This window comes from Protomyctophum bolini (assembly GCF_963924005.1).
Source record: "Protomyctophum bolini genome assembly, chromosome: 6".
NCBI lineage: Eukaryota > Metazoa > Chordata > Actinopteri > Myctophiformes > Myctophidae > Protomyctophum > Protomyctophum bolini.
In genome coordinates, this window is record NC_137867.1 from 39993875 (window position 1) to 40006940 (window position 13066).

Below are 13066 nucleotides of genomic sequence, written 5' to 3' on the forward strand. Positions count from 1 at the left end.
GAAAAGCGTTCACCTACCTCTACTAGCGACCTAGTGGAACCTTTTTTTATCATTGGCTGCCTCTCTAAGCCAATGGGAGACTTGCCCATAAAACCCAGTAGTCTGAACGGCATAAAACCAACACTCTGAACGCCGCAATGTGAAGCTGTGAGCTGAGGCAGAGGCAGCGGCACACAAACTGATTAAAGGTGTTCATAAGCAAGCGCTTTAAAAAATATATTATATAAATATATATTATAAAAAAAATATATATATATATATTTTTTCCCCTTAATGCTTAACCAGGGATCACCTGCAATACCTCCGCGGACCACCAGGGGGCTGCGGCCGGTTCAAAACCCATAGGTCAGGACGGGTGAAAGGCATCAACCAAAATGTCTTGTGTTCGGTTACATCTGTTTGGTCAGTGGGGTTGAGAGAGATATGAAGGATCCAAGCAGAGGATATCATGTCCAACATGGAGCAGAATATCAACAATATAATCTCCTGCATACATGAATGACGACTACATGACCACAAGGAGGCCGATACGCTCGTACTGGTAGTCAATATGCTCATCCATTCACCCAATGCCTGATGAAAGGACTCCATGCTTTGACAATGCACATACCGACATATTCTCTTATATTCAAATGAGCTGGATTAGAGCGCTGTGTCTGTAATTTTGAAGAGCACGTGAGCGAGATGACAGAGAAGGTCTATCTCTCTCTCTCTCTCCCCCGACCGGCTCACCGTTAAAGCCTCCAGGAGAGTGGGCTTTCATGAAGGTTTGCAGGGTTCATGTACTAAAGGTAATTAGAAGGGAGTGAGGGTGGCAGGGGGGTGGTGTGTGTGGGATAAACCCTCTCTAGATATAATGAATGGTGAATGGAAGGACTTCTAAAAGCCCAAAGAGAGATTACCATTTAAATGGCATGAGGTTTAAAATTCAACCTCACTGGGGAGCATGCAAGGGTTAGCCATACTGTATGTACAGGAACAATGGGCTGCCCCCCCCACTCATTTCACAGTGGGATTACAATTTAACCATATTATGATGAGCCCCTCTGTGCGCCACAGAAAGGTGAACTGGACTTGGAGACATTGATATAAGGGGGGGGGGGGGCATTTCTTATCTCTGGCGACAGTGACGGAGCAAAGAGCAGTGGGAACGGGAAGGACTAGAGCTTTATTGACGGAGCTCTTGTCAGATCGTGAGACAGAAACATTCTTAAAAAAAACTAAAATGCAATCAATTCTAAAAAATTATCCGTCTTCTTTACCATCTTCTTCATAGCTACACTCATGACTCATGTTATTAAAATACTATTGGGGATTGTTTTTTTTTTCTGTCTTTAACAGATTAAACAGAGCCCATCAAGTTTACAGGTGCACAAAATGGCATGGATAACAAAATAAAGCGCATCGTTTCCACCATAGGAAATCGAAGCTTTGATCAACATTCAACAGTTATCCGTATAATACAGTCGCAATGAATCAGCCAAAAGCTACAAGTTGGTCCTGTGCCTACCTTTATAATTATTCTATTTCCATGCAGCTTGCACACACACACACACACACACAACCCTGATTAGAATGCACAGAAGGGCTGGACGGACCACGGAGCGCGGTGTGTGCCATCGTGAGATAGAGCACTGGTGGATCAGCACAGATTGAGCTGGAAGTCTAAAATGAAGAGCTTTTCAGCTATTAATCCTCCCAGTATGGAGCGGAGCGACACTTCCACTAAGCCTCGAGGAGACCCAGCTAAAACTTTCAACGTCATACCTGCTTTAAGAGTCATTTTATCATAACCTCCCTCCGCCGTTGGGCAAAGGTGCACTCTCAGCATGAAACACTATGTGGTTATTCCTCTGCATTCACATGAGGCAAGATGCACAGACACATGCGTACTACTCCCTAGTGTCATCATTTTACATTCTCCTTGCAGCCACAGTTGTAGCTTTGTATTTGGAAGTTGAATCCCGCTCAGCTTCAATTTGTAGCTTTTGCAGCGGCTATACAAACGTCGGATGCATCTTTGTATCTTCGTGTCACTGGCTTCCATTGAAAATTAATGGTAGACTGAATGCAGCTTATTGTATGAGTACTACCGAGTAGTACTACTTTTAATGTAACTAACTTTTTTACTTAAGTACTGTACTTAAGTACAATTTTGAGGTATTTGTACTTTACTTGAGTATTTCCAATTTCCAGTACTCTTACTTCTAGTCCACTACATCTCAGAGACACAATTTGTACTTTTACTCCACTACAATTATTTGAAAACTTTAGTTACTAGTTACTTTGGCGATTTAAATTTAGAAAACATTCAATCCTATTGATTTACTATACATTTCGGTCATTTGAAAAGAGCCGATCTACAAGCTCTCAATGCGTCTTTGTTGTAGATCTGCTATTTTCAATAGATTTTGTACACATTTTGAACTTGTGACATTCTGCAATACGAGTACTTTTATTTTAATTTTTAGTACTTTGAGTACATTTTGATGCCGATACTTTTGTACTTAAGTACTTTTGTAGTTGTACTCAAGTACATTTTCATTTCCATACTTTTACTTGTAACAAAGTAGTTCTAAATTGCAGTATTGGTACTTTTACTTAAAACAATTGAGTACAACTCCTTCGGGGTCAGGGCATACTGTAAAGAGGGATAATAACCGTTAGATCACAAGGGAGATTCCAGCGTCATATATAAAGAACATCCGAGGTCCAATAAAATGACAGCATGGGATCCTCCGTAGCAAACCATTTGTCGCCTTGACTCTGCCCATGTGGCCATAGAGACAGTATGCATTAAAACCATATATTTCATTGACCACCCTATGTGACTTCCTTCAATGAGGGGGAAAAAACACACAATAGCTCTATTAGCTTATTTGTCGAATCTACCACCCTCTCTTTCAAGTGCATGGCCACCATAAATAAACAGCCTGCTTCACACCTTCACACACTTGATCCCAGTGTGAGAAGTCTACATGTCTCTACTCTCAACCACTCCCCCCCCCCCCCTACAGAGAAGACCCAGCCAACATTACAATTTAGGCATTTAGCAGACACTCTTAATCCAGAGCGATTTGCAATAGCACTGCCTCTAATAGAACTCTATGGCAGTGGTTCTCTAAGTGGGGTCTGGGCAAGATGTGTTAAAACAGCATCACTATCATTTTAACCACTTTATACATATTTTCTACGTTGGCTATAAAAAAATAATAATAAACAAGATCACAGCGTGCCACGTTGTGCCACACTGCTACTTTTGGAGAAGAAATATCTTCTATTGAATAAGTTTGACATTTTTAACATTTATCTCCCTGGCTGGCACGTTGGTCTGCAGACCCCTGTCCACTCTGTGTGTGTGTGTGTGTGTGTGTGTGTGTGTGTGTGTGTGTGTGTGTGTGTGTGTGTGTGTGTTAATTACAGTACTATACTACATATATTATACATCCTTATATTACAATTCACCCACTTTAACCCCAGGTACTTTGTTGATTCACATTTGACTAAGAAAGTACTGCCGCAGCACTCCAGGTTAGAATAAAGTCCTTACGGTGCAAGGCTCGAATATACAAATTGAAATGAAGAAAATGCCAGCACTCATTGTATGTCCTTTTCATATGAATTTATTTAATGTCTGACGAAAGATGTAAATAAATTCATATGAAAAGGACATACAGTGAGTGCTGGCATTTTCTTCATTTCAATGACTCACATTTGACCCCTACATCAAATCCTTTTGCCTTTTGCCGTTTCACGCGGTTTGCGCCTTTTACATAGATTTACAGTATGTTTTATGGCCCCTGGTGTTTAATTAGCGCAACTGTAGAAGTAGACTTCAGTTTCTGGCCCACCGATATTATAAAAGCAACCTATAAAGAGGAATACAAAAGGTTAATTTGGGAGGCAACACCACCGAACTCGTGCGAGTGTTGGTGTGTGATAAAGGCGTGCTAATGGTAAGAAATGAGAGAGCTATAGGGTGAGTCAGGGAGTAGAATGTTGTGTTGTTGTTTTGTCATGTCCTGCATCATCCTGAGGAGGGTGATAAATCCCACTGATGTGACATGTGGAAGAGTTGTAAAGCTTGGCCTTTGGATCATCTTGAACTCCACCCTCTCTCTCTCTCTGCAAGCCTGGGTCAGCGTTGCCAGGTTTTGCGAGAGAAACAAGCAAGCAGGTCTATGAAAGCAAGCCCAAAAGGAGCAAGCCCTTCTTCATCTGCCATCATTGAAAAATGTGGAATGTTGTGAGACATTTTAACAACACAAATCTTGTATGGCAGGGGGGGGGGGGGTCCTGGCATACAATGTTTTCAGATGGGGGTCTGCAGACAAATCTATATTAATTTGGGGGTCCTTGACTTGAAAAGTAAACACTGATTTAAACAACATTTAGGCAGCAAGCCCAAAATAAGCCACTACACCTTTAGAAAATTAACAAACAAACAAAAGAAAAAAATAAATGCAACCGTGCAACTACCAATATTTACAAGCAACGTTACAAAAAAAAAAAACAAGCCCAACGTCGCTTAAATTTAAGCGGATATGGCAACAGTGGCCTGGGTGCTGGAACCCTGGGCCCGGTGACAGCCCCCTCCCTCCTGCCCTCCCCCAGACCCTCCCCCTGGGCCCATTAAAGCCTGCATTGTTTCCCAGGGGTCAGGCCGGGTTTCATTCCAAACTTTAACACAAACCAGGAAATGCAAGTCAAGCATTTTAAGCCCTCCAGTCAATGGTGAAGACAAGCAGCACTTCTGTTTCCCAGCATTCTAAATATGGAGACTCACTCCCGTAAATGCTGGCCGCTATCGAACTATTACAAATAGCACCAAAAAGCACTTGTTTGGTGTAAGCACATACACTCATACAGTATTGCTATTAGTAGAAATACCGAGCGACTCATTTTCTTCACATCTGTGGGATTCAAGTAACTGACTGCCAATGAAAGGGTCATCTCTTTCACTAATTATTTAAAACAAATAAATCACAAGCATTCATCAACATAGGTTTATACTGCTAGACTCCACAGGAGTGCGTGCACCATTATCAGCTGCACAAGATAAGGAATGCGTAGTCACGAATGATGTTTAGGCTGTGTTTTCCCACAAGGAGTAGGGGAGAGGGGGGCTGCATTTTTCCTTTTGAAAAATGCAACTGTTGACTCAGAGCTTAGCTTTGTCAGGGTGGGCACATATGTGATGCATATGTGTGGGCAATAGGACTCTTGGATTAGATTTTTTTCTCATTTGAGTGATCGGGTCCCATCATCAAATATGGGATACATGATGATGACACCTTGTGAATCTCACACGGGGTGGGGGGGTGGGGCAACAAGCATGTTGATGCTTCACCAAACGAAACATCACTTTAACCCCTTCAGCCCCCCGTCTTCTAAGCCGCATCACGCTGAGAACAGACACACATCGAGGCCAAATCTCCCTATTGTTCCAGTCCTCAGTCAGACAATAGCTGATGTGTAGCTAAAGCAGTCTTTGAGTGGTTGACAGAGCGACAAGGCCTGCTGTAGGGGCTCTCTCCATGGAGGTTTTTGTCTTGGCTTTCTACCATCATGCCCAGCTGAGAGAGAGAGAGAGAGACAGAGAGAGAGAGAACGAGAGAGAAAGCGGGGGATGGAGGAATTGGCTGTACTTTTCCGCTGCAGGACCCCCCCCCCACACCTTTCTTTATTTTTTTCCCTCTTCTACACTTTCCCCTTTCTTGCATCTTTCACCCCCTCCCTTCTCTGAAAACCGCAAAAAATGTGTTCTACCTAAGGGGACAACGCCCCCCCCCCCCCCCCCCCCATGATACATAACGTGTACATGCCCACACATCCAACAGAGGCTAAAGGCATCTGAAGACCCACATTCCTCAAAGTGACTCCGCCGTCTCCAGTCTCCACACTCTGTTATGCAAAATGCAAATCTCAGAAGTTCCATGCAGTTGCAGATTGGGGCTCATCCCTTAATGACAATGGTAACCTGTTGGCGTTGCTTGATGAAATACACCCATGCAGTCTTAAGGGAGCTGCTCGGGGGAGGATTAGAGCTTAACATCATTAGCATTTTGGTTAATAACACCCAACATAGGGCACGTTATTAATGATATGCAAATACTAACCGTGTGTGACACCATTTTGTTAGATATTGAGAAAGGAACCGTGTGTTGTTGTAGGGTGAAATCTCGAAATCCAAAATCCATAAAGCTATGTCAGCATGTTACAATGACTGAAAGAAGTTAGTGTCACATTCTCTGCTAACGGGCTAGAGCAAAGGATTCTGTATTTCATTGCCTTAAAAAAAATGCCTACTGCTACGTATATTACAAATACTTCCCAGGCCTCCTGATATTGCAACATATGAATGTGAAGTACATTTCAACTGCATGATCTTTGAAGGATCGAACGCTGAAACGCAATCAATGTGTGTTGACACACAGTAGGCCATGTCAGCGCAAAAGCTGCTTCATCAGCAGTAAATGCTAAAATAAATATAGTATATAATGCTAAGAGACAATATTGCCAGTACAGTTGCCCGATTTCCAATAACAAAATTAAATCAAGTCATTTTTGAGTCCCCTTGCTTAGCCCATTCAGAACGGGAACCCCTTTTGGTGTTTTAAGCATTACAGTATGTTAAACTTTAGCTGCTTACATGTAGATCTGCTATTTTTGAAAAATCGTGAAAATGTGTCTCAAATCTTTCAATATATATTATTTTTAACGTTTTTAACTCAAATCTTTGCTTCTGGGTGTGGGGGGGGGGGGGGGGGTGTTCCCTGGAACAACATATTTTGAGATTGGGGTCCAGGGCCAATTTCATATAATTTCTGGGGGTCCTTGACATGAAATAGTTTGAGAACCACTAACACAGAAACATAGGTTTTTCAGAAAACATTTTGTATAATCGGCCTAAATGGGTTAAGGAATGGAACTGTTTTGTTACTGAACGTGTTAATGCCACGCCAAAAACTGTCACCACAACCTGATATGAACCATGTGGTGAGTTTTACAATCCAGGCTTTGTAATACAAGGGCCATATAAAAAGTTCCTAATGAATGTGAGTCTCTCACTGTATTAACGGGGGCTTCCCAGAGCCATGGCTCAGCAGGCCCCCCACCACCCACTGATCTTTCCCATGAACGGCACTCTTCCGGGGTGGAAAATTGTGTGTGTGTGTGTGTGTGTGTGTGTGTGTGTGTGTGTGTGTGTGAAACTGCCTACGAGTTGTGAATTGATTCTAGTTGTCAGGGTGGGCAAACCCAAATCTGACGGTAAATCAGCTTTGTTTGGATGTAAAGAACCGTCTGTGTATATAGGCTACCATCCAGAATAAGCATAGTGACAAAAACAAGATTTGCAATGCATCAGATAAGATTAAATTGTAAATGCCCATGTATTTGCGTGTGTGTGTGTGCATGCATAATGAATGTGTGCGTATGCGAGTGAGTGCTTCCATTTGTGTGTGTGTGTGTGTGTGTTTTCGTGTTTGTGCGTGCGCATATTTGCTCCGGGGGATGGGCAAACAGGCAGTTGAAATAACACACCCTTTCAACACAAAGGTTAGGTCTGCAATGTGATGGACTTGGAAGTTGGAGGTTTGGTTTGACTTGGTGGTGGTGGTGGGGACAGTTGTTAGATGATATGTTTCAGTCAAATTAAGGAAACGAGCATGATCACACAAGCTATGCTCTGTCACCAAGCTATTTATAGTAGAGCACCGACAGTCACAAGAGGACCTGACCTTCCCCCACTATTATTGATCTTCACACAGCTACTGTTCTCTGCATCGACACACACAAACAACCACAACCTCCCTCTGTCTCGCTCTTGCTAGCCACGTCTCTTTTCCTTCTCTTGTTGCATCACATTCTTTGTTTATGCACATCTGTCTTTATCTCATCTCACAGGCGCACATCCAGCCCCTCCAACCCCCTCCCTCAACACACACACAATGCCACACATGCTCGCACACACACACACACACACGGATGGACATGCACACATCAAAACAAAAACAAACACCCACACAATCCCGAAACCCCCTGAATATGAAGAATGTGGAAGAGAGAGAGAGAAGATGGTTCCTGCTGCATGCTAAGGATTTTAGCGGTGATGTGTTGAGCGACAGGGCAGAGAGAGATTGAGAGAGAGACCAGGCAGAGAGTGCCTTCAAATGATGAAACGAGTGGAGTGGAGTTAACCCTGCCTCAGCTGGAATACAACCCAACTAACATGGTCTCCGCCTGCCTGGGGGATTAGCACACAGAGGGGGAGGGGAGGCATACAGTAGCATGGATCCTCAACATGCTACGTTCACATCCGACAGAAAATCAAACACTGAAGGACAGGCTTCAAGAAATGTCATTCCGTTCCTCAACTAACTCGCTAGCTTTGGTAAAAAAAATTAAATACACACACACACATATATCTGTACTGTATATGATTTGAGGATTAGTGAGCTGTGCTCAGATTTAATTGGGTTCATTGAATGATTAGCTGCAATAGCAAATAAGCCAGCCACGATAAGTGCCATCATAAGGTATGCACTAGTGGTGAGCCAATTCATAAAAGCAGCTAGGCTAACTCTTTGGATTGCCATTTTGAATGTTGTGCCTTACCAGGAATGCACGATTCATGCAACAGATGGGACAAGCAATGTCATGTTTTTTTCTCGATTACATTGCTTGTCCCAACTTGCCAATATAGGTTAGTTTTAAAGGTTAGTTTGGAATAAAAAATACTAGAAGTCAGTGACGTAACAAAAGCAATTTGGTGAGCATCATCCTCAAATTTCAAGATTATTCACTTTACCAATGAAGTAAGAAGTATCTGAGAAATTATTAATGTGGAAATGCAATGTGCTGTACTTTTAGTAGTGCTTTCCCAAATACACATTATATATAATTGGTAAGAAAGTGACTTAGTAAGCAAGAAATAAATAAATGAGTTGAAGGAAGGAGGTATTCATTTTCTCAAAGAATAAAATAATTCTTATTTCAAGAATAAATAATTCTTCTGGGATTTGCTGGCCTGGCCTACTTCATCATATCAACAAAACCTTTTCCAGATGGGCACAGCCACATACCAAACATCACAACACATGCAACTGTGGTGTTCACAGTCCTGAGATAAAGCATAACAATTACACAAACATAAACAGAGCTCTTGCACCATCGATTGAACAGAAAGCTTTGAAAAGCTGAAAACACCAGTATTCATTAGCTAGGACTAGAACAACACTACAGCACTACAGCAATTCAAGGACCAATCTAAAAAGGTTAGGTAAATCTTAATTTCCAGTGCAAAACCTTTCATTTAGAACAACCTTATCTGAAATGAATAGTTTCTTTTCATTTATGAAGTATTACAATAACAATAACCCTAACTAATGTTAGGGTTATTCACTCTAACACCTAATTAAGATGGGCCATCAAAAACAAGAGAAAGAAAAACAGACCCATTTTTTGAATTACATCATTATCATTAAGTTAACCCTGCAAAGCAGTTACATGCACATATACTTCTAGTTAAACACAGTCAGCCATCTTCCCTCATTTACACATAATTAGGGTGGGTAAAAGTATGGGTGCCAATAAAACCAAATAGACCCAACCCCTTGCATGCACTGCGCTCCCATTCAGTCTTACCTTCCCATGTATCCATTTCATGCTTCTACCCCAGTACGCCAAGACGCCATTCAAGCATGGACTCCGCTAGAGAAAAAAGCCACAGGGCATGGGAGCCCTTGCCTCATGATTCTTCTCTCTTTCTCTTTCTTTCTTTCTCTCCAACAACCTCCTCCTCCCTCAACAGCCTGTCCCTCACTGACCACAGCAACAAGCCAACCTCCCCTCTGGTCACTTTACTGCCTTGGTCACGTGACCACAGAGTTCAAGCCCTGGGGTCACGGCTTGGCTTGAGGTCCAATGACAACTAGGGGTTATCTGAGTGGAACTGATAGTCCTATTTTCTCTGACGTTCAACAATGCTCTCTCTCTCCTACCCAAATTAGCCTCCTCCCTCTCTCCGGCCACTGGCACTTCTGGATTGGGGGTGGCGGGGGGGGGGCAAAGTGCACGTCCAAGCATAAACACAGGTTCAAGCTGACAAAACACACCAACATTAACTAATTGAACCACTTAGTCCAACAGGGATGAAGGTTGGAGCTAAAGTTTCACAGTTTGCTTGGTTACAAAGCAAGCCTGCTGCACTGCCGAATCCATAGAAACACTGGCGACTGGCGTGCAGATCAAACACAGTGAGTGATACCAAAAGCACTGTCTGCTGTATCACCATCAGCAATATTATTAGTAAACCAAACCCACCCCTATGCACACCCCCAATACAAAAACGATAGAACTTGCACAAAAACAAATGTCACCCTCTTTTTTTCCTATTTTGACTTCTGTAAACCTGCGATGTGACAATACAGCCGATTCTCATTCTCTCACAGTTCTCAGTGTTAAAGTAATGGCCTTACCATCCAGTGCGATCCCTTCTTTCATCTCTTCCCTTTTCTGTTTGTCCTGCACCTCCTGGATACTAGAGTGAATGATGTGCATGCAATGTGAATGTGTCTCTTATCCCTTCCTGCATCCCTTAGTTCCAGACTTCCAGTGCTGCTTGCTGTGGTCATGGGGCATGTGTGGACTGTGTCCTGTGTGCCGCAGCAGTGGACTTAACAACCAAACCTGGGTAGGTAACTTGACTGTGGATCCTAGCAGTTTCACACCGGTGGACACGCTTGTCCTGTTCGGCCAGGGCAGGACCCCAAGACCCAGCCCACCCTTTTTCCAGTGAGAGCTCCACCCTGCTTGCTAACACCACTTGTTCATTCACACACACACAGCCCTGCTCGGCCCAACCCCCCATGCGAATGCTAATTAACCAGTCGCAGTAAGTCACATATAAGAAGCTTTTCACATTCAAATGCAACTGGAGAGAGAGAAGAAGACACAAAGGTGGCGCACGGAAATGCATAATATGCAGGTAGAAGGGAGGAATCGGGATCGCATATTAATCACAGGCTGGATCCAGACTGGAGAGCACTGCCTGAGCCATCATAGACCGGTTGGGTTTGTGACGGTGTTAAAATATGGCAGCAGGCATAATCTGCTTGTGTGATCAAAAGCAGTCTCGCCGTCTCCCAGTTTACTTTACACTAATGCCATAAGCGTTTCTCAACCATATGTCACTGTGTCAAAGGCACGGTCGTAGAAAGAGTCGACCCTGCTTAAGGTGTTTAATCTGCCGTGTCTGCACAAGCGACATCGAGCATTCATTCAGTGTAAACATCCAATTTACAAATTTACAATTTAGGCACTTAGCAGACGCTCTTATCCAGAGCGACTTACAAGTGCGAAATGGGAATAAGCAGAGTAAGCATGAGCTCTAAAGAGTAGTCAATAAACAGGGTAAATAGTCACACAAGTAGCAGTGCAGAGAGAGAAATCCCCCTTTGTACTCCAGAAAACACTTTTTCCTTCTGCTCACAGCCAAAGTCAGCCCAGCAGTCAATGCACCTTTATTTACAGTTACCTAAAAGCAAGACAAACACGGAAAAAAGAAGCACAGGCATATCCTTCTTGAATGAATAATCAATGTTGAATAATACAATTAAAAGAAATGCACTTCAAATGAAATCCCAGGCTTTGTTGACATATTCTCAATCCGACCGCCAGAATCTTGGCCCGCCGTCGATACTAATAGGAAATCAAACTTGAACACAGCGGGGAGGAAGGCTGGGGATGGCGCATGGGAACTGGCCATATGTCACCCTTGACCTTAGCACCTTTCCTCCCGTGTGGCAAAGATGAACAGCATAATCAGCCGTGTTGCCTTTAACCTAGAAGTCAACCGGACAGCCAGGGATAGCGCCGAGGCTCCAGTGTTTATCAGTTGCATGGCGATGAAGACGTTATCGGCAGTTTGGAGCGTGCCCTAAGGCTGAGGTCATGTGGGCGTTATCTGCATGTCTCCTGGTGACCGGGGACGTATTGAACATGGCAGTTAGCGCATTGGAAATAGTTTGATAGCAATTGTGATTGACATCATTTGAATTGAGTATACAGTTTCTGTTCCGATTGCATTGGAGCGTAATTGGAGCGAATTGTTTGCAGTTTAACACCCATGGATGCTATCTTTCTAAATGGAATGCCAGAAGATCCACTGGAATTGCAGTAAAGAAACATGAATTCTCATGAAAAAAGAAATACAAATTCATAATCACAAGATTACAGGTGTACGGGAGAGGGTAAAGCTGACGGAAAAAGAGTCGCTGACTGTATAAAAATTAATTGGACCGAGACTTAAGAAAAAAATCTTTTCTTTTTTACATGCTCATAAAGTGCTCTGTGCTCATGGTGAAATTAAAATTAGCAAAGGTTTCGGTCCTGGGACCTTCGTCAGTGCTATCAGTAAAAGAGAGGGTGAAATAATTTTGTGTGTGAGCTCTCAACATTGTGGTTACTGGAAGAGAGAATATTCTATATCATAGAGGAAAGAAATACATTACAGGCCAATTCTGGTATCTACTGCTGACTTCTGCTGCCAATTTTGCAGAGATACAGTACATCTTTTTAAATATATATTAGGAGCATTTAATTCACTGATATATAATACCACCCCTTGGGTTCAGACCCTAAATGTTTAGGCCGTAAGCTGACCCCTCTTTCTAGAGCAACTTAAAAATGAGTAATCAAGAACTGCAAAAAGATAGCACCAAATATCCATATACCAATGTATCAAGGTACTATCTTGCTAGTATGTGTATACAAGATACACGTACTAGATATCCATATGAAATTCTCGAAGATACGTCAGCTGTACCAGAGGTCAACTTCACAATCCATTTTTTACTAGACAGACCCCCTGAACCTCCTCCGCCACATTTACCCATAGAAAAACACTACAGAATCATATATTTTTCTGTTCATTTGTAATAGATTCAACACCTTGGGGTCAACTATCCAAAGTAAATGGAAGAGAGTGCAGACTGGTTGGAATGGAATGATTTGTGAGAGGTTACCAGCCAGAGTGAGCGAGAAAGTGTATATAAAAGTTTTT

The 13066-nt window shown here is 42.7% G+C and overlaps 1 protein-coding gene across 2 annotated transcripts in view; it reads right to left on the reverse strand.

The window, feature by feature from the left end:
- The window catches only part of nr6a1a (nuclear receptor subfamily 6, group A, member 1a), a gene marked incomplete at both ends in the record, with an annotated part of 100081 nt that overhangs the window by 14796 nt on the left and 72219 nt on the right, over nucleotides 1-13066 (reverse strand). The window lies entirely within an intron of this gene.